Genomic DNA, 23,023 nt, shown 5'->3' with positions numbered 1-23,023 from the left:
TATTTGTGTTCCATCTATACCTCATTGGATTCGTTTGCACTTACAATGGACTACACGTACAAGGACTTACAATGATCAAAGCGACATTTTGGTTGTTTTACAGTCTTTTTGCGGTTTCTGAGATTTAGTATATTTTAGTAGCTGGATAAATTCTAAAACCTTGACCCTGAACTATATCAAGCTGATCTACAGTACACACATTTTAATCATTCATTTAATCAAAAGCCTGAGACAGTACCAATATTTTAAGATCTTTGGACTAGAGCCACTGGGTTTGTTTATGTGTATGTAAGCAGTCTGAGTAAACAGTCTGAGTTTGTTTATGAGTTGTGATGCTGAGGGTTCCTGACAGGGCAGAGCGAGAGAAAGAGATGCTGATAAAGGTGCACTTTAGCCTCCAGACAAACACAACATGGGCGACTCAAGGCAGACTGTTGCTCTGACTATGTTGCTACTGCAGTTTTAGTTATCCTTACAGATAGAAATAAAAACAGATGCCTGTGGGCAGCTCTGGATATAGGTGGATTATCTGTTGTTTGTCAATTAGTAAATAAAACAAACTTAAAACTTAGTTAATGTATCTCTAGTTTCCTGTCTCGTATTTTTCAGTAACTCTTTCTGCAAGTTACATTGATTTGCCAGTAGATATCAAAGAGTGACAATCAAATGAGTTATGGAATCATTCATTCAACCGATACGATTAAAAACACTGATTCATTCACAAACAAAACAAGTGTTCATTGAATCACTCATTCAACCAAATTTATGATTGGTTGCGTCCAACCTGAAAAATGCAGCATATGGAGGTACAGTAGGAAGGCAACAATGTCTGAATCCAATGATTGTGCCATCCTGTCTAGTGAGATACCTTCATCTGATCGATTTTTGAAGGTAGCATATATGTATCATTGCGGTTGGTCAGTTTGTGTATAAATGTACGTTTTCGACTAACTTTTTCAAAATCTACGCAGAACAGATCACCGCGAGATGCATTCCGCTTGGATGCAATCGTCACTACCTTTCGCCCTGCTGATGTCATCTACCGATCGGTCTGAACAGCGCCGCTTCAGGTCGGTTGCAGCCATTGAGTTAATGAATCATTTATGAAACTGATTTCAAAAACACTGAATCATATAGGAATTCCAATGCGGTTTGTTTGGAGATGCGCAACTTGTTTTCTGCTTTGACTTGGTTTGGAATCTGTTATCTAAAATGTAATTCACTCAATATTTACTTCTTCTGTTGTATAAATGAAAAGCAACATGACACTCACTGCTGTTGGTCTGAATATCAAGTGTATATAAAGTGATTTATGTCTAGTCAATCTTATTTATATAGCGTTTTTGATAAAACAGACATTTTGTTTTTCAAAGCAGCATTAATAATGGCTTAAATTCTAGATCACAACAGCTCTCTTGCTCGTTTGACCTTGTTTAAATAGATATAATAATATAAAGAATAACAAGTAATTTTATATGATATGGTCAGACTTTATTTATATACTTGCATTTGCACACAACAACCACACCAGCCCAGTTTTCTCTCATCTGTATAAACATTGGTTGTTAGCTTCAGAGTGTTATGAAATAAATTACCACCCACGGACCAGAGTGAATAAGACACTGCTGTGATGCTCTGTCTTAACTAGCTAAAGTCTGAACTAACAATTCTGCCTTTGTCCATCTGACAAATTATTCATCAACTGCTTAGCATACATAGGCTGATGTAAAGGAAAAAAGGGCTTTCTGTCACGTCTGAGAACATAGTCTACCTGAACAAACCCTACAGTTATTTTTATGTGTGGAAATAGAGTGCAGAGTGAAAAGGCAAGCAAAGGCCATTACTGTAAACTAAATTATGTATAAATAATGCTGAACATTACTTATAGTTATATAAGCACAGTTCCTGTCAGGTCAAGCATAATGAAATCGTGTGAGATGACTAGTTTCTCAGGAAAGCTATATTATTAAATATCATAGCGAATAAAATACAAAACAGACAAAGCGATAGCAATTTGGTGTGTTTTGTTTGTGTGAATTGTTTGAAAATTGCACACATTTTAACCAATTGCCATGGGATAATAATTAGGTAATTATAAATACCATTTTCAACAGATGCATCTGGCTGTGCTCGTAAAGGGGTTTGAATTACCCTTTCCTTATCAGATAGGTTAAAGGTGCTGTTTTTCCTTTTAGTCTTCAAATGATTCACTCTGCTACACTCAGTAGTCCAATAAAAGTCCCTTTTAAAATGACTCCCTTTAACAGCAGGACAGTTATCTCACAGTGAAGCGGTAAACAACATGAGAACAGGCAGACAAAGAAAGACCTCATTTCACTGTTAAACATTGCTTTGCTCTGAACATGTATATTTTTTGCAAATGTGTATTTCATAAATGGCTGCCTTTGGAAGGCAGCTACACAGGAAGATAATGGTGTAGATAGAGATGTTTGTGTAGGAGGATTAAACAACAGTCCTTCATTCAGAGCTAATGCATTCAATTACCTGGCCATGCTGACGGCAGTCTCTTCACAGAGAGCTGTGGGTAAGTGGTTGCATTGTTGATTACCTGAAGCGCCTCCAAACACAAAGACCCAGCTGCTTTCTCATGTCTCTGCCAATGACAGAGAGCCCATCGGCCTTGGGAGAGAACAACGAGAAACCATCTAAAAGAGACTAGGGGAAAAGAGAGACATAAGGGGAGACAGATAGAAATAAGATTTGTTCCACAAATGTATTCACAGAGATCTGTATTCAAATGAATATCAGACAATTGACATACTGCTGTGCTGAATTTATTGTATGAATATTTCATGTTTATTATATTCATTATGCAATCACCTGAAATTTTCAGCATTATTATTCTTTCTGCTATCGGAAATGTACATTTTGACTCTGTACAATGACAACTGTCTTGGGAACTTGAACATGAATATATCCGTCGTATGGGAGTGACATCATAATCGATTCATCAGGCAATCATTAATTATTTAGTCACGTGACTTGTTGAGGCGAAGTCACTTGAATTGATGTAAATTATATTAGCATATTGCTGTTTCCATTTAGAATTTTTGTGATATACCAATATATACGTTTGGACATTCCATAGGCGTACTGGTTTTTATACTGTACAAACTGTATATTCTATCCCCTTACACTGCCCCTATCCCTAAACCTACCCATCACAGAAAACATTCTGCATTTTTACATTTTTAATAAAACATTGTTTATGTCTTTTAAGCTATTTGAATTATGAGGACTCATGAAATGTCCTCATAAACCACGTTTTAGTTGTAATACCAGTGTAATACACGTCATTATACAAATTTGTGTCCTAATAAATCACATAAACAACGCACACACACACACACACACACACACACACACACACACACACACACACACACACACACACGTAAGTGAGAGAGCTCAACTCTGAGCATGTGTGTAATATTTCTTTCAAACAGCCTCGGTAGTTGCTGGTTGCAAGTTAAAAGTCTGTGTTAACCTAAGTTGAACTCAGCTGCAGACTTTCACAAAAAGCTGGCATTGGGATATGGGATTGTATTTCCAAAACTTGTCACACACTGATAACTACTATGGATAATTACTGATTATTCAAGAGATTATTCAATTATTCAAACAATTTTAGGTTTTTTGTCAACTAATATGTTAGCAGTTGGAGAGAAAAGCTTTGAATGTCTTGATCAAGTTCGTGTTGTGATATTGTGTTCTCTTCAATTAGACAACAATGATTTTGTGACAATGTATGTGGAAAGGCTCAATAAATTACTCTGGACTTAAGTAGATAACTTACACTCTATTGTCCCCCTGCCCCTCTCATGAACTATCAACTCCTCATGGAATCCTTGATGTCCAATACTGTTTAGCTTTCCTTCCGCATATCTCATTTCACAGAGAATGACAAGACCAGGCCTTTTCCCCCTTCCCTGCCTGCCGCCTGGCCCTATGCAGTCATACATAAGCAGAGCTGCTATTCTGGGCTGTACTAACAGCAGATGTGATCCTAAATTTGAGCACTATGCTCAGTGAGCTTTCCCAGGCAGCCGGGAGAGAGATTAATAGAGCTAATGTAGCAGCACCAGATCCAAATGTGCATCGTAATGTAGCTCAGGCTAAAAAAAAAAACTATTGTCACTCTGAAGACTTGAAGTAGACTGTTACAGTAGGATATAAGGAACATGAGTAGGGATTTCAGCATGTGATGGTGGTCAGTAGAATAGGATACATACAGTATAAGGTCCCGTTTCTCAAAAACACAGTGCTGTTTCACTAGTTATCGAAGCAAAATTTAGCATATCTATCCATCCATCCATCCATCCATCCATCCATCCATCTAGCCATCTCCGAAAAGTCAACAAAATGTTGATTCTCCTTTTATTACGAACCCTGTCTCGTTCTTATTTTGCCAGCCGACTCTCTTCTATTCAATGCTTTTTTTGAACGGGTGATTCCCCAGAAGTTCGTAAGGTTTAGCGTGCTGCATGTCAGCTTGTCTCACTCGTCGTGACAACTAATCTTTGCCACTTCCACATCATGTGTGCGTCAAAGCAGCCAAAGCAACTTTTCTCTATTTACAGATATAATTGAGACACGCACGGGCGAGTGACGTATGTACGCAATTTACCACGAAAACCCTCCCAACAGGTCTAAAATAGAAACCCTTATATAGGCTTACCATAGTGAATGAGGGGGTGCTTCTCAATACTCAAATTGATACTTTCTTGTTTCCTTGCTCCTCCCAAGCCCGTGACCCGTAAACTGATTGTTACTCCGCCATCTTGAAGGACATCTCTATTTTCTAATTGCACCGCGAGGAAGCGAGTAAGTCATGAGTGAGGATACACAGGTGTATCCTTCCCTAAAGCATCATAAGGGGGTGGAGCTGAGATGCGAGGAGAGGAAGCAAGGGAAGGAAACAAGGATCCACAAATAAGAAATGAGAAGCACCAAGAGTAAGACAGAAACACATTTTGGAAGAAGAATTCATGATGTCATGATTCATGACTCATGATTTAAATGTATCCAATGTATACACTATGTGAACATTTTTTTTTTGTTCAAAATTAACTACATTACTGTGGTCGTCATTACAATGAAAACATTTATGTCGTTCAAATGCCTATTTCAGTGTAAAATAAACATTTTTTGTAAACTTTTTATTTGTCCACTCACATTCTCCACTTGAAGTAATGACATCTGTTCTGACCTAATGCATTCTGGCAGTTATTATGAGATATTAAGTTTTATCCAATGCTTTCTGCAGCACTTCCCGTAGTTGTGATTATCTTTTCAGGGATCAAACCTTATCATCAAACAGTTCCCAGAACGGTTTAACTATGGAAGTAAAATAATGCCAAATGTTTTTGAAACAAAAAGCCTGTTGAATTGCACTACTTGAAAAAAATATGCATTGCATTAACCATGCTTGCATTTTAATGCATTGTATTTTAGGACTTGCATTATTTTATTGCCTCAAATACAACATGGTTGAATATTTAAGCTGTGAATATTTCAATTCAAAACATTTCAAACACATTTTCATTATTAAAAATTCAATAATCCATATTCACATATTCACATATTCACAATAATCCATATTTCAATTCCAAAATATTCAAACGGTTTAAAAATACAACCTTTAATATTCAACAGGGAATTTTCAGTCCATTTTATTTCGCTTTAAAAATTCGCTTCCTCAAATTCAGTGGTTAAAATTCGACAGTAAATTCAACATTGACATCCAGGAACTGCAGGAAAAGCAGTAGACTACCGAGCATAATCTCCACCTGCTGTTATTCGGCCTCACCAGCAGGGGGCGCACGCGCGTGTTGTTGACGAAGACGAGAGCAACAGTTCATTCATAAAAACCCGTTTATAGAAATGTAAGTGTATTTGTGATTATTACGAGTGCTGTTTTTACAGCTGAGATTATAATGTTATTCCCCCGATGCTGATGTACAGATCAAATGTTACATTTGAAGTAGACATATATTTCTCTTGGTTGTTTAGTTGCCTTAACATTATATCACTGCGATGCGCTGCAGTAGCCTAGTGTTTCCCTCAATACTTCAGGATTGCTGGACATATAAAACACTTAACACTTAAGTCCTAAAATACAATGCATTAAAATGCAAGCATGGTTAATGCAATGCATATTTTTTTCAAGTAGTGCAATTCAACAGGCTTTTTGTTTCAAAAACATTTGGCATTATTTTACTTCCATATTTAACACACCTCAAACTTGTATTTATCACTCCCCAGGCCCAGAGGAAAGAAAAAACTAATAAGACCCTGTAAGCCCTGCTCACTCCAAAGTCTCCACCTCAAGGGCTCTGCCCTATGAAGGGAGTAGGACATTGGGATGCTCACTTCCGAGCAATAAGCATGTCCCAGCCGGATTCGTCAATTATTGGGGTCCCTTGGAAACAATTCAGTTGTAGTCTCTCTGCTATTTGCAGCGTTGTGTTGTGGAATACGAGTTTCAGTATTTGGTTGTGTTGTGAGTATTTGGAGTACACGTGTTGTAAAACTGATGAAGATGTCTTCTTAATTACAGGGTGTTTTTTCTATGTGCATTTGTTTTCTTCAGTTGCTGCGCGTTAAGCTCTCTCGGCCACCGTAGAAACATCTGAAATGCTATTGATACAACAATGAGAGATATATGAGAATCACAACTAAGTCCCCAGAGCATAGGAAAAGCAACTACCGAGCAATACATTTTTCCTCTGGGTCTTTTCTAACCGTTTTTTTTTTTTTTTTTTTTTTTTGTCCAATCTTGAAGCTCGTGCCCATTCTATCCTTTTCTTCTTATTTTTCAGAGACAGATATAGTTTTTTTTTTCTTTGAACCATTTCTAAAAGATTCTTCTCTTCAGTGCTGCAGATGAAATAGTTTTTAGCTTGTACTGTTCAATGAAACTTCCAGCTGAGTTCCAGTGAGAGTCTGTTTCTCAAACTAGAGGCTGTGATGAAGACCTTCATGTTGTCTTGGTGGTGTGCGTCTGGGTCGGCTACTTCTCTCTCTGCCCTGTTTAGATCCCGTTTGCTTTCTTTTATCAAGACAGCATGGAAAAGTCTTTATCACTCAAAAGAAGAAGAGACTGATGTGTTTCTGGAAAAATGTGTTTGGCCACAAAATTTGTGTAAAAAAAGTGACCTTTTAAAAAAACCTGCATACATATTTTGTAATGCTCATTTCCACACTTCTATTTTCGACTGCACTGATAAATGGAAATGTTTCTTAGGCTAAAGCCCTATTCGCACGAGATTAGTATTATCTAGGGACCTCGTGTGATTTAGAAATTACCCCCCTGACATCTGAATTTCGTGTGGCGCATTCGCACTGGATAAGCGAAGCCTGTGATTCTACTCGAATTTACTGACTTTTGTCCCGGAACCCGGATATAAAAATTGTAGTTTATAGGCTACTCATATTATATTTATTTTAGCCCAGTGGAAATCCGTCTTCAGTGGGTGACTAAATGTTTTTTTTTTGCGTATGGTTGAGAGTCTGGTTAGATGGATAAAAAAAAAATAAAAAATAAAAAAATTTCACCAGGTTAAAATCTAATAGCTCAAGGTTTACGTTTGATTTATTTGTAACATTAAACTCGAATTATGATGTGAAACCCCCTTGCTTGATTGTGCATTATTTTTGATAGGCTATTGTTTGGAAATATCTTTGTCGTTATAGGCTAGGTCAGATGTACGCATGATATAGGCTATCATAAACAGAAGAATGTTAGCTACTTCACGCATGCTGTTATGTCATCCATCTAATCATTCTTTTTGTCTTTGCTCTTCTGGTGGTTTTCAGCTTTCTCTTTTTTCTGCAAATTGTATATGGTGTCGGTGTGCGATATGACTCAGTGCCCAAAACACTGTCAAAAGTCAAAACACTCCAACGCAGCTTCCATTCTTCGCGAAAGATTAATAAAAAGGAAATAAATACCTTGAAAAAAAGATACAGCCGCGCCAAATTCTGGACAAAATCAGAGATGCCGATTCGCACGGGACTAATATTATCACAGAACGTCGGTGTTCGGCGAAATATGGTAGGTCATTTGCGGGGGAATTATTACTTTACAATTTACAGACATGGCCGATTCGCACGGGATTAAGATCACAGACAACCTCCGCAATTATTACAAATGACTAGAGGTCCCTAGATAATACTAATCCCGTGCGAATAGGGCTTAAGACTTAGTATTAACTGATTTTTTAAAGTTAATTAAAGAATGGTGTTTTCTTCGTTGACTGGACTGGCTACTTCACATTTCCACACAGTCTATACATTCAACGATGTATTGAATTAAACAAGGCTTTATGAGTGAATCATCAAATCATATAATTATTTTAAAACTAATTTACAGCATATTAACTATTTTGCCAAAGCAAAAATAGACAGAGTAGCTGTTTACTTTAGCCTAGAAATCTAGACGCACCCTAGCGGCAGCAAAATGTATTTTGCAGCCAGGGCAGTCTAGCAACTCTCCATAGACCTTCTAGCTGCAAAAACCTAAATTGGGTCAGGCCAATCACGTCGTGTATAGAGTAGGCGGGGGCGGGCTTAACATATGACGACAGATTTACGACGGCTTCCACTTGAAAACAAAGAATGGCGGCTGCGGATGGAAAACAGCGGTCTTTCGAATTGGCTTTGGCCCCGACTCTGAAGGACTTGGAGTTAAGTTTTTCTTTAAGAAAAGAGCAAAGAACGGCACTTAAGTCATTCTTAAAAATGGAAGAAGTGTTCGGAGTTTTGCTGGACCGGATCTTTGCCGCTCTGACTACGTCACCTTCTTCGTTGCTCTGGTTGGTAGTAGCGCTATCCTATTGTGTGCAGAGGGATTTTGAGAAACAACCGTTTATCCCGCCCCTCGGATTAAGCCTCGTCTATGGAGAGTTGCCAGACTAAACATCTGATGTAAGTCTGGCTTGCCAGGCTATGTTTACTTAACATAAACTTTGTTTATTTTATTTGTGTTTATTTCTTCCCTGAACCATTGCATAAAAGCATTATCACATTTTTTTAATTAACTTTTTTTCAATTAATAAATAAACCAAAGTCAAACATGTTAGAAATACTGCATTTGTACAATTGGAGGAGCCAGGAAAATGTACATTTGTGAACATGAGATTTAACCACTAAATAATAAGACACAATTTTTTGCATCTTGTAATAAATACTTCTATGTTCTGTATCACTCTGTGTTGTGTTTGATTCCATTTTCTGTTTAGAAGATAACTGAGCCTTTAAATCTCCTTGGTAAAAGCTTTGAGGCATAAATAGTCCTCACTTTAGATGATCTCAAAAATAGTTACATGACTAAATGTTTTATAACTACCTGATTAATCATGATTTACAGTATGAATACTTGTAAATAAACTATTTTTAATAAACTATTACAATATGTTTAAATAATAACATGAATAAATGTACATTTAAATAGTTTATTAATCATTTACTTACACTTTCTAAATTATATGAACAACTGACAACTCCTAAAGAACTGGTTTGTAAATAATGTAACACTTAATTTAGAAATGATAAATTTATCATTAATAAAGTATGAAAATACAATTATTATAAACATTATAGATATGCTTATAAATCAAGAATAAAGCATTTATAACTGTTTATACCGATGTCTATTAATGTAAGGACAATGCTTTATAAGTGATTAATTAACTATTTACTAATGCTTAACTAATGATAGAGTGCAGTTATTATAAAGGGTTCCATACTTTCTTACAAAGTTCTTACAAATGGACAATGCCAAAACCAAATTAATCACAATTTCTGTCACAAAAGCTGCCACCTACATCAATATTATCATTACATTTCACAAAAGAATGTTTTGCTGGGTATAGATTGTGTATATTGACAACTCTTTGAAATAAAACTTGTATGGATTTGTTAGGAGTTAAAAGAAAGACAAATATAACCTACATAAACACTTATTATATCAGACAGGGACCATTGTTGAATATTAATTCTTGTCTGATATCTAAATGGCATACACACTTCCGAAGATTTTTTGCATAGTGTCCTGGTGTTACAGAGACATTATAATGTGCGAAAAGTTCACCATAAGTGAAAAAAGCCATTTAAATTCAATAACAGCTACCATGAACATGCATTGGTGAAAGTACTCCACTAAAGCATAATTAATAAATAAGTCAATGAGAAGATTATGAGACATTAGGCTGACTGAAGGAAATTCTACATACTGTAATACCTTAAAATGTTTATTAATTTCTTCCTTGATGAGGCTGCAAAGAGAAATCAACAGCAGTGAAAGATATTTACTTTGTTTCTCATAAAAGTTTGTGCTGATGAGTGATCTTGCATTATTGATGAAGTTTCTTATGGAAAACTCAGAGTCAAATTACAGTGGACTACATCTTATTGTTTCAATGACCTGCTAAAGCCACATCATCTATTGTGAAGGTACAGCAGGTGGCCTATGTACATGCTCTTTGTTGTTTGTGAACTTGAGCTGCTTTGGCACATTAGGAGTAGTCCCATGGGATGGCTGATGGGATACATGATGCTAGCCTGGTTCCATCTTGAACTTTAACAAGGCTGATGGGAAGAGGTCCTTTATGTTGTCTTTGTGTTTATATATAGAAAATAGTAATATATATATATATATATATATGTATAGCAGCAGTAATTATTTATATATATTAGGCTGCTGTCACTTTAAGACACAATTCACGGATCCGGTATACTGATACTTATACACGTGTTGTCGTTCTTGACGGTTTACGTTCACTTAACATATAACCGACTATGTTTGCTAGGATACCTCACCAAGAAAGGCATGTTTTAGAAATACTTTTTGTGTGAATTTGTCTGTTCAAGTGCAAGATGACTTGAAAGAGATCTTTATTTAGAATCCGACTGCTGTCTGAGACGCGGCTTTCCAGGTGCATGCTTCGGATGTGTGAGCAACGAACATGGATTCCTATCAAAAAATAAATATACTAAAATGTATTTGAAAAACATGTATTTTATGACAAGTATACTGTACTACAAATACATTTACATATTCATGTACTTAATATATATACCCTGCAATTGTAATTTTAGTTTATACGAATATCTGCTAAATTGGAACAACTCATGTTGTACTTAATGCACTTTAGCTATTTTCTTACAGCCACTTTCTATTTTGCTCATAAAAAATTCTAGGGGTACCAATAATTGTGGCCAACGTGTTTTGGAGAAAAACATTTATTTCATAATGTGATTTCCCCCAGACTTTCTAATCTTTTACTTCAATGAAAGGTTAGAATTGGCAATTTTTTTGAATGAAAGATCAAAAGGATAAACAATGCAGAATCATTTTTTACAGCCAGTTTTGATCATATTTACCAGGGGTGCCATTAATTCTGACCATGACTGTATATGTATGCATTTAAAGACTGGTATATATATATATAAATAATAATAATGTCTGTATATCTTACTAATAGTGATATTAAACTAATTTTAGGCTTAATTTTAAGAAATATGCATTGTGTAATAAAGAGGTACTCCAAACAAAGTTTAATTCTAAAATTTATAACAGTAAGTCTCAAGCGATTTGTAGTATAGTATGAAATAAATGCATATTTATCACATAATTCATATTTATATTTTAAATACATTTTGGTATAGATTTTTTTTTTCACTGGGGTATTTTGTCCACTTTTTTTTACCTTCACTGTTGAAATGTATTGGGAAGTCAGAATGTTCCCAGAAAGGAGATTTGGCTGCGTTTACACTTGGCATTAACATGCGACCTGTATCCGGATCTTGTCCACATACACATTGAAAAAGTGTAAACGCGCTTCTGATCTGAATGTTATCCGATCAGCGTGTCCAGGTTCGGAGGTAGTCGAAGACACATTGTGATCGGATCTCAGTGTAATGTAAACGCAATCCAGCCATCGTGTGTGTCTGCATTCACAGGTGGACGTCACACAAAACCCGCCCACTGTCATTATTCCCCCTCTTCTCTCCATAACTGAGAGCTGTGTGGTTTTGCGATAGTCGAGTGCGAAGTAGCCTACATCGCAAATATACTGAAATGTTTGCCTTTGCACCCGAAAGGTACGTTCTCGGACCCATACGTTTCTCTGTATCATTTCCATTACGACATCTATCCACATTATTAGTACTTGCAGCCTCTACATCCTCCTCATTTTGCGAGATTTGTAAAATGTCTCCGGACTGAAAACTGTTTTTAAAAGAAAACCCACCACTTCAGGTCGACTTTGCACCTGAGCCATCCTTTTTTCTTTCTTTTTTTCGCGGGAATGCGAGATCCGATCTGTTATCCAGATACAGAAGCCACTTGCTGTGGACAGGTGTAAACGCACCTTGTCCTGATTGGCTTATGATCACGGTTAATGCCAAGTGTAAACGCAGCCTCAGATGTAACACTAAGTGGCTCTATCAGCGGCTGGTCTTCTTCGCGTGCCATGATCACACCAACATGCAAGAACTGTAATGTCAACAACAAATGTGCATGCTAACTGTAATGATTTAGTTGTGGTGGTAAGACAACATTCAGCAGAGAGAGTGAGCATCCGAATCCAAATCCACTGAGGCAGACGGGAACAAGAAATCCAAAACTCAAGAACAAATAAATATATAGAAACCAGGAACTGCTCAAAATGCTGACAGAGAGTGTGAACCCAAACAAACAAACAAACAAACAAACAAACAAACAAGAGTAAGGCCCGGATCACACCTAACGCGTTTTTCAGGTTCGAAAACGCGAGGCGCACAGCACTGCTAAACAAAAACCCGATCACACCTTAAATAGCAGTTCGCTGCGGTTTTTATGTTGCTAAGCAACCACCGAGTCAGCTGTCAGTCTAATAGCGTGCGCGCGCAAAAAAAAAAACTTTGGTTTGTTGTCAAGTAAACTGTCACATTGTAAACTCGTAAAATTGTAGAGCTACGGGTAACCCGAAACAGCCACCACAAGTTTCTCCTCCATCATAGTCGGCGTTGAAGGTCGACGCTTTTCCGCTCGGAGTTGATTTTTTTCAACTTCAAAAACTCGAGGCGCAGCAGGCGGTAAAATGCGAGGCACAGCAGGCGCATAAACAGTGCACAGAACGCTCACTGCCATAGGTAAACAATAGAAAAAAGGCGCCCCTCACCGCAAAAAACGCGTTAGGTGTGATCCGGGCCTAAGACTTCATTTTGAATGAAGGCAAAAGGCATTTAAATAGACAGGGTCAAATTAAACAAGACACAGCTGAAACAGATAAACTAATAATGAGCAGAGTGAGGGACTGGTGCCATCTGTTGGTACATGGGAGCTGACAGATGTAACACTAACACTTGATTGGACAGCTACTCTCACGTGAAATGCATGCAGAGCTATTCCATCGACTGAACATTAGCGAACTCTGGCTACGTTTACGTGGATGGCTATTTTCATAAATGGACTTTTCACCCCTCTCCGTTGTCAAAAATAACATTGTGCACACCTGACAGTTTTCAGAAAAGTATTCGTAACACGAACCCGTGTATATGCCGTATAGAGCATGCCAAACCTGTAGGTGGCAGTGTAACAAGAAGCTCAAGCCCACATTAGCAAATCAGATTCCCGAAAATAGTCACATACTGTGACGTCGGCTGCCTAAAACTAAATTTTTCTCAGTTTACACGAGTTTTTAGAAAGAATCGGTTTCAGAGGAGAATTCTCCGTTTGCTTGAAAACTAAGGGCACAAACGAAGGGAAATGTCTCAGTTTTACAAAATAACCTGAATTGATGAATTACTCTGTCTGCCTGTTTTATGCGTTGTTTTTTTAAACAAACCATTCTATAGATGTGTTGACAGATTTGAGATTTAACGCAGTGCAAGTGTGTGCCGAACCATGGGTACGGTTAAATTTTTTACAGAGGACCGTCACACACACAAACACAAACACACACACATGTATTTAAATATGCTAACTAGATAAGAAATGAACTGTCCTTTTCATTCAAATTATGATTAGGGTTTCCTGAAAACCTTTTTAATGTCGAAACAGATTTTAAGAACTTGTAAATTAAACATTTGACATTTTAAGAAAAAAGCACCAAGTGATTTTCAATTTGAATAACCTTAAAAAAAAATTGTCGGTTTCACATCATTGCCGCAGTAAATGTCTTTTCAGAATAATTTAATGTCCTCAACTGCCCCGTTCTGATTGACTCAAACATGATGGAAAGGCACAAAGGGATGTTAGGTCAGTGTTCATTATCCAAAACTCGAAAGCCAACAGAAGCTTTCGCTAGATCAGACAGACATGCAAATATCTCTCTGAACTTGACCAGGCTTGTAATTAAAGAAAATGTTGGCTGATATTGAGTCAGACAAGAGTAACAAAGACATACTGACATGAGCCTGTTGCATGTCTCTCTTTAAGTGGCAGTGTGTGATCACTCCTATTACTGCAGGCTGTTGTGCTGCAGAGGCCCTGGGGCAGACAAACAGCTTTAGATAGGGCCGGCTGAAGGGTTGCTATTTAACTGATAGAACACTGGATAGAACAGGGAAAAGACACCAGCTGAGTCTCCTTTGCCTTAGGCTCTGCCACTAAGTTCAAATAATTTCTGTGATACAAGATAGAAGGAGAGAAAGAGATGGGGAAAGACAAACAGACAAATGCAAGGCCCTTATCGATACATTTTAGCTGAGTATTGTATTTTTCTCCTTATGAGTGTCAGTGCTGCCCTGACTGCTGCCTAAAATATGAACATCTGTTCAATGAGGACATTTATTTGTGAAGAGGAAAACTAGGGCAGGTCATATATAATCATGGGTATTTTAAATTTAAAAAAATTATAATAATAATTTCTCACCTTTATACGCTCTCCTTTCGGGAAGCGGGTTTCTGCCTGATCTTCATCTCAACCAGACACCTCCATCTGTCACGAAAATAATAATAATAATAATAATTAAAGAAAAACATTTGTTGTAAATACTCTTGAGGTAAACACTGTCAGTCTGATAATGAGTCAAACTCTGAACACGAACATACTAGTGTCACGTTTGTCATGGACTTTCTGTTTGTTGTCTTCATCATCATTAGTTCATTTTCATCACCTGTCTAGTTAATCAGTTAATCATCCTTCATTGTCATCACCTGTTGTACCCTCGTCATCCTCTGTGTATTTAAGTTCCTGTCTTTCACCTTTCAGTTGTCGGTCAATGTTTATGTTACGTTGTATTGGATGTGTTACCCAGCTGCCTGTACCCGTTTCTGTGTAAATGTATTATTAGTAAAAGTTTGAATTGGAGCTTTGTGCCTCTGCCTGTCTTCATCCGCACCATACCCGTGACAGATTGACCGACCTAGACAGTATGGATCTTCCAGCCGTCCAGATCCTTCTCCTTTCCCAGGAGGATCAGTCTCTCGAGGCCCACACACAGAGGTATTTGGACTTGGTACCTTTGGTCCATTATGATGATATCAGCCTCTGTATGTTCTTCCGGGCAGGCCTCAACGCTGAGGCCAAAGCACGCCTGCCCGGAGATGGGCCTCGGGAGAACTTTGCTGCCTATGTGGAGTGGGTATTATGGAATAACGGATCATCCTTCACCGTCGATGATGCCACCAGCCCCACTCCAACTCCAGAGCTTCCTGCACCGCTGGTCCCGTCCAGCCCAGAGCTTCCTGCACCGCTGGTCCCGTCCAACTCCAGAGCTTCCTGCACCGCTGGTCCCGTCCAACTCCAGAGCTTCCTGCACCGCTGGTCCCGTCCAGCCCAGAGCTTCCTGCACCGCTGGTCCCGTCCAGCCCAGAGCTTCCTGCACCGCTGGTCCCGTCCAGCCCAGAGCTTCCTGCACCGCTGGTCCCGTCCAGCCCAGAGCTTCCTGCACCGCTGGTCCCGTCCAGCCCAGAGCTTCCTGCACCGCTGGTCCCGTCCAGCCCAGAGCTTCCTGCACCGCTGGTCCCGTCCAGCCCAGAGCTTCCTGCACCGCTGGTCCCGTCCAGCCCAGAGCTTCCTGCACCGCTGGTCCCGTCCAGCCCAGAGCTTCCTGCACCGCTGGTCCCGTCCAGCCCAGAGCTTCCTGCACCGCTGGTCCCGTCCAGCCCAGAGCTTCCTGCACCGCTGGTCCCGTCCAGCCCAGAGCTTCCTGCACCGCTGGTCCCGTCCAGCCCAGAGCTTCCTGCACCGCTGGTCCCGTCCAGCCCAGAGCTTCCTGCACCGCTGGTCCCGTCCAGCCCAGAGCTTCCTGCACCGCTGGTCCCGTCCAGCCCAGAGCTTCCTGCACCGCTGGTCCCGTCCAGCCCAGAGCTTCCTGCACCGCTGGTCCCGTCCAGCCCAGAGCTTCCTGCACCGCTGGTCCCGTCCAGCCCAGAGCTTCCTGCACCGCTGGTCCCGTCCAGCCCAGAGCTTCCTGCACCGCTGGTCCCGTCCAGCCCAGAGCTTCCTGCACCGCTGGTCCCGTCCAGCCCAGAGCTTCCTGCACCGCTGGTCCCGTCCAGCCCAGAGCTTCCTGCACCGCTGGTCCCGTCCAGCCCAGAGCTTCCTGCACCGCTGGTCCCGTCCAGCCCAGAGCTTCCTGCACCGCTGGTCCCGTCCAGCCCAGAGCTTCCTGCACCGCTGGTCCCGTCCAGCCCAGAGCTTCCTGCACCGCTGGTCCCGTCCAGCCCAGAGCTTCCTGCACCGCTGGTCCCGTCCAGCCCAGAGCTTCCTGCACCGCTGGTCCCGTCCAGCCCAGAGCTTCCTGCACCGCTGGTCCCGTCCAGCCCAGAGCTTCCTGCACCGCTGGTCCCGTCCAGCCCAGAGCTTCCTGCACCGCTGGTCCCGTCCAGCCCAGAGCTTCCTGCACCGCTGGTCCCGTCCAGCCCAGAGCTTCCTGCACCGCTGGTCCCGTCCAGCCCAGAGCTTCCTGCACCGCTGGTCCCGTCCAGACCAGAGCTTCCTGCACCGCTGGTCCCGTCCAGCCCAGAGCTTCCTGCACCGCTGGTCCCGTCCAGACCAGAGCTTCCTGCACCGCTGGTCCCGTCCAGCCCAGAGCTTCCTGCACCGCTGGTCCCGTCCAGCCCAGAGCTTCCTGCACCGCTGGTCCCGTCCAGCCCAGAGCTTCCTGCACCGCTGGTCCCGTCCAGCCCAGAGCTTCCTGCACCGCTGGTCCCGTCCAGCCCAGAGCTTCCTGCACCGCTGGTCCCGTCCAGCCCAGAGCTTCCTGCACCGCTGGTCCCGTCCAGCCCAGAGCTTCCTGCACCGCTGGTCCCGTCCAGCCCAGAGCTTCCTGCACCGCTGGTCCCGTCCAGCCCAGAGCTTCCTGCACCGCTGGTCCCGTCCAGCCCAGAGCTTCCTGCACCGCTGGTCCCGTCCAGCCCAGAGCTTCCTGCACCGCTGGTCCCGTCCAGACCAGAGCTTCCTGCACCGCTGGTCCCGTCCAGCCCAGAGCTTCCTGCACCGCTGGTCCCGTCCAGCCCAGAGCTTCCTGCACCGCTGGTCCCGTCCAGCCCAGAGCTTCCTGCACCGCTGGTCCCGTCCAGCCCAGAGCTTCCTGCACCGCTGGTCCCGTCCAGCCCAGAGCTTCCTGCACCGCTGGTCCCGTCCAGCCCAGAGCTTCCTGCACCGCTGGTCCCGTCCAGCCCAGAGCTTCCTGCACCGCTGGTCCCGTCCAGCCCAGAGCTTCCTGCACCGCTGGTCCCGTCCAGCCCAGAGCTTCCTGCACCGCTGGTCCCGTCCAGCCCAGAGCTTCCTGCACCGCTGGTCCCGTCCAGCCCAGAGCTTCCTGCACCGCTGGTCCCGTCCAGCCCAGAGCTTCCTGCACCGCTGGTCCCGTCCAGCCCAGAGCTTCCTGCACCGCTGGTCCCGTCCAGCCCAGAGCTTCCTGCACCGCTGGTCCCGTCCAGCCCAGAGCTTCCTGCACCGCTGGTCCCGTCCAGCCCAGAGCTTCCTGCACCGCTGGTCCCGTCCAGCCCAGAGCTTCCTGCACCGCTGGTCCCGTCCAGCCCAGAGCTTCCTGCACCGCTGGTCCCGTCCAGCCCAGAGCTTCCTGCACCGCTGGTCCCGTCCAGCCCAGAGCTTCCTGCACCGCTGGTCCCGTCCAGCCCAGAGCTTCCTGCACCGCTGGTCCCGTCCAGCCCAGAGCTTCCTGCACCGCTGGTCCCGTCCAGCCCAGAGCTTCCTGCACCGCTGGTCCCGTCCAGCCCAGAGCTTCCTGCACCGCTGGTCCCGTCCAGCCCAGAGCTTCCTGCACCGCTGGTCCCGTCCAGCCCAGAGCTTCCTGCACCGCTGGTCCCGTCCAGCCCAGAGCTTCCTGCACCGCTGGTCCCGTCCAGCCCAGAGCTTCCTGCACCGCTGGTCCCGTCCAGCCCAGAGCTTCCTGCACCGCTGGTCCCGTCCAGCCCAGAGCTTCCTGCACCGCTGGTCCCGTCCAGCCCAGAGCTTCCTGCACCGCTGGTCCCGTCCAGCCCAGAGCTTCCTGCACCGCTGGTCCCGTCCAGCCCAGAGCTTCCTGCACCGCTGGTCCCGTCCAGCCCAGAGCTTCCTGCACCGCTGGTCCCGTCCAGCCCAGAGCTTCCTGCACCGCTGGTCCCGTCCAGCCCAGAGCTTCCTGCACCGCTGGTCCCGTCCAGCCCAGAGCTTCCTGCACCGCTGGTCCCGTCCAGCCCAGAGCTTCCTGCACCGCTGGTCCCGTCCAGCCCAGAGCTTCCTGCACCGCTGGTCCCGTCCAGCCCAGAGCTTCCTGCACCGCTGGTCCCGTCCAGCCCAGAGCTTCCTGCACCGCTGGTCCCGTCCAGCCCAGAGCTTCCTGCACCGCTGGTCCCGTCCAGCCCAGAGCTTCCTGCACCGCTGGTCCCGTCCAGCCCAGAGCTTCCTGCACCGCTGGTCCCGTCCAGCCCAGAGCTTCCTGCACCGCTGGTCCCGTCCAGCCCAGAGCTTCCTGCACCGCTGGTCCCGTCCAGCCCAGAGCTTCCTGCACCGCTGGTCCCGTCCAGCCCAGAGCTTCCTGCACCGCTGGTCCCGTCCAGCCCAGAGCTTCCTGCACCGCTGGTCCCGTCCAGCCCAGAGCTTCCTGCACCGCTGGTCCCGTCCAGCCCAGAGCTTCCTGCACCGCTGGTCCCGTCCAGCCCAGAGCTTCCTGCACCGCTGGTCCCGTCCAGCCCAGAGCTTCCTGCACCGCTGGTCCCGTCCAGCCCAGAGCTTCCTGCACCGCTGGTCCCGTCCAGCCCAGAGCTTCCTGCACCGCTGGTCCCGTCCAGCCCAGAGCTTCCTGCACCGCTGGTCCCGTCCAGCCCAGAGCTTCCTGCACCGCTGGTCCCGTCCAGCCCAGAGCCTCCTGCACCGCTGGTCCCGTCCAGCCCAGAGCCTCCTGCACCGCTGGTCCCGTCCAGCCCAGAGCCTCCTGCACCGCTGGTCCCGTCCAGCCCAGAGCCTTCGCCGCTGGTCCCGTCCAGCCCAGAGCCTTCGCCGCTGGTCCCGTCCAGCCCAGAGCCTTCGCCGCTGGTCCCGTCCAGCCCAGAGCCTTCGCCGCTGGTCCCGTCCAGCCCAGAGCCTTCGCCGCTGGTCCCGTCCAGCCCAGAGCCTTCGCCGCTGGTCCCGTCCAGCCCAGAGCCTTCGCCGCTGGTCCCGTCCAGCCCAGAGCCTTCGCCGCTGGTCCCGTCCAGCCCAGAGCCTTCGCCGCTGGTCCCGTCCAGCCCAGAGCCTTCGCCGCTGGTCCCGTCCAGCCCAGAGCCTTCGCCGCTGGTCCCGTCCAGCCCAGAGCCTTCGCCGCTGGTCCCGTCCAGCCCAGGACCGCCTTCGCCGCTGGCCCCGGTCAGCTCAGAGCCCTCTTCGCCGCTGGCCCCGGTCAGCTCAGAGCCCTCTTCGCCGCTGGTCCAGTCCAGTGCTGACCTCCCCAAGAAAATTTGGGGGGGGGGGCAATAAGTCCTCTGAGGGGATCGTGGAGGCCCTTCCGACACGGTTCCCATGGCCACCCGAAGGGTCCACACCGCCATGGTCGCCCGAAGGGTCCACACCGCCAAGGCCGCCAGAAAGGCCTGCTCCGCCCTGGCCGCCTGCACGTCCTGCTCCGCCCTGGCCGCCTGCACGTCCTGCTCCGCCCTGGCCGCCTGCACGTCCTGCTCCGCCCTGGCCGCCTGCACGTCCTGCTCCGCCCTGGCCGCCTGCACGTCCTGCTCCGCCCTGGCCGCCTGCACGTCCTGCTCCGCCCTGGCCGCCTGCACGTCCTGCTCCGCCCTGGCCGTCTGCACGTCCTGCTCCGCCCTGGAGGCTTCCTGCTCCAGATCGGCCACCCCTTCATCTGCCTCCAGGGCGCCCACCCCCCCACCCCTTTGTTGTTCTACGGCGCGAGGTCGCGCCTTGTTGAAGGGGGGCGTTATGTCACGTTTGTCATGGACTTTCTGTTTGTTGTCTTCATCATCATTAGTTCATTTTCATCACCTGTCTAGTTAATCAGTTAATCATCCTTCATTGTCATCACCTGTTGTACCCTCGTCATCCTCTGTGTATTTAAGTTCCTGTCTTTCACCTTTCAGTTGTCGGTCAATGTTTATGTTACGTTGTATTGGATGTGTTACCCAGCTGCCTGTACCCGTTTCTGTGTAAATGTATTATTAGTAAAAGTTTGAATTGGAGCTTTGTGCCTCTGCCTGTCTTCATCCGCACCATACCCGTGACAACTAGATGCTTCTATGTTGCATAATAATCGTCTACCTCTAAGTAAAGCATAGTGTGTTGAACTATGTGTTTCATTACATAGCCTTCTGTAAGGCCAGCCAAATACCTTTTTAAATGTATATTTTTTACAATGTTTGGTTTTGTCAATGCATTCAATATCAAATATAGGTTTGTTTACTAGTGGACTGTGTGATTTTTTTTTTCATGTCTGTTAAATGTCATTTTCATATTTAATCCCTACGGCTGTCATGAAAACATGGTGCCAGCAGACTCTCTTCTATTCAGTGTTTTTCAGTAGAAATTCTATTGGGCTATTTTATTAGACACATTTATTCCGTTGCATAGTTTTAACAATAATATCTAAGAAACACAGTTTTAACACAAAACAAAATAAATCACTCATATACTTCTAAGATTCCACTAGATCTTTCTCACATATATAAGCAATGAGTGTTGGTACAGTTCAAAGGATTTCCCCCCTCCTCTCTCTCTTAAGATTTAGAGAAACTAGGTCACTCACTAGTTGCTCTGTCAACATGCAAAAATGAGAAAAAGACATTTTACTGTGAGCTGTTGCCAGACTGACAGCATGCTTGTAATAGCAATCTTCTAATCAAAGTTTTACTGAAGCCTCTTAAAGAACACTTTAAATACTCACTCATTTATTTGTTCAGGCTACATTTAAATCAATAACATGGTTTGGTGCATGCTATCAGTTATCATACTAAATATATATATATATATATATATATATATATATATATATATACATACATACATACAGGCAACACATTATGTGGAGGATTAACAAACTATTTAGTGCAAACTACTTTTCATAGGAAAATGGTGTGTAGAACAGTAGCCTGAAACCCTAAGTAACATGAAAAGGGACATACTGATGAAGGATTCTTCTCTGTTATTAGGATTGATCATCTTTTAAGATTAGCACATCTATAAATCATGGTTTAGTAATGCATATTGGTAATCTGCATCTGCAAATCTGCATTACCACCATGCATGTACACTACTGTATTCAGACAGCACTGAGAAACCCAAAAGGAAGCTGGAAATGAGAGAAGGGGAAATGTAATTGCAAGCCTGGTGTGCACTTTGCCTTGTATACCTGATATTGTTTATACCTACAATAATTCCATGAACACTTATTAGAGGCAGGACACCATTGTGTTCCTATATAAACAGGATATGAATGCTGAGGGAAATAATAAACAATGGTGTCTTTTTTTCTTTCTTTCCCCAAGGACTATCAGAGGCATTTTCAGAAGACTTGCAACATGCTTCAGTATACTGTTATTCATTTTTGCGTTTTTATCTAATTTTGTTCTTTTTTTAATGGAAATGCATATGTACTGTTATAGTGTTAAACATGTAAGTAATATATAACTTTGTCATTTTATTTAAAAACATTCTCCTTAGTGTATTTTGGTGTAATTAAGACGCATTTAAAACACTTCAGATTATCTCGTTTTATTCTATGTTTTTTCAAAAAAAAATTATACTTTGCAGGACCAAAGTGCCATTCACAGAATTTAAACTATAGTTGTGTCTTCATTATTATTCCTATCACAGCAATCAATGGAATTTAATAGCAGGACACAGGTTTTAATTAACCTATGCAAATGAATTGTCTGCACACAATTTATAATAGTTTATTTAACATAGCATGTTCCTCTTGATAAGGATTAGTGTTTTTATAACAAAAAAAACCTGAACTCATTCTTGAAACCCCCTCTGTCTGCACCAATCTGCAGAGAGAACATTGACATTGACATTGTAAGATGTTTTGTGTTTTGTAGCCAGAGAGAAAGTGTTTACCATTCAGCAGAGTTTAATTGGAACAGCCTTGTCAGGTAACAGAGAAGAAGAGACAACAACAAAGAGCAAGAAAACAGTTTTCATGTGTGGAAATACATTTCGCAGAAAAATCTGTATACAATAAAATTGCATTGTATACTTTGATACTGAAAAGGTGAAAGTTGCAAAATACTGTGATATTTCCATTTTTTTATTTGCTATTAACTGAGGTCTCAGTGTGTCATTTCCAAAATTCATCAACAACCTTGTCAATATAATGGACAATGTAAAATGTCTCTTTTCAAATATTGTGAGTACATTTCAAATAAATATTGTGTAAAAATTTATATTTCCACACCTGAAAAAATCCTTCAGTGTTGAATAAATGTGAATAGAATGTACAAAAATTCTATACGTATGTTTTTTAATTAGTGTAAAAATGCTTTACATACGATGTGTGCATAATGTGCACATAACAAAGAAAAAGAAAAAATAGTAGTGGTTGTTTGCTCAGTGTTCTAATATATACATAGCCTTATAAG

At 43.6% G+C, this 23,023-nt stretch overlaps 1 long non-coding RNA gene across 3 annotated transcripts in view; it reads right to left on the bottom strand.

Moving 5' to 3' along the window:
- Positions 1 to 1,373: 1,373 nt before the first annotated feature.
- The window catches only part of LOC306990815, a 29,713-nt gene continuing 8,063 nt past the window's right edge, over positions 1,374 to 23,023 (bottom strand). Inside the window, exons 3-4 of one of the 3 annotated variants that reach the window (XR_013795943.1) lie at positions 14,883 to 14,948; positions 1,374 to 2,676 (exon numbers count right to left, since the gene is read on the bottom strand). This is a non-coding gene — a long non-coding RNA (uncharacterized lncRNA). Of the gene's footprint in view, positions 2,677 to 13,886; positions 14,634 to 14,882; positions 14,949 to 23,023 lie in introns of those variants that run through there. The other 2 variants (XR_013795944.1, XR_013795945.1) reach the window with 2 other exon arrangements.

This window comes from Phoxinus phoxinus (assembly GCF_949152265.1).
Source record: "Phoxinus phoxinus genome assembly, chromosome: 2".
NCBI classification, from domain to species: Eukaryota; Metazoa; Chordata; class Actinopteri; order Cypriniformes; family Leuciscidae; genus Phoxinus; species Phoxinus phoxinus.
The sequence above is the reverse complement of the archived record's forward strand: the minus strand, read 5'-3'. Positions and strand labels throughout refer to the sequence as shown.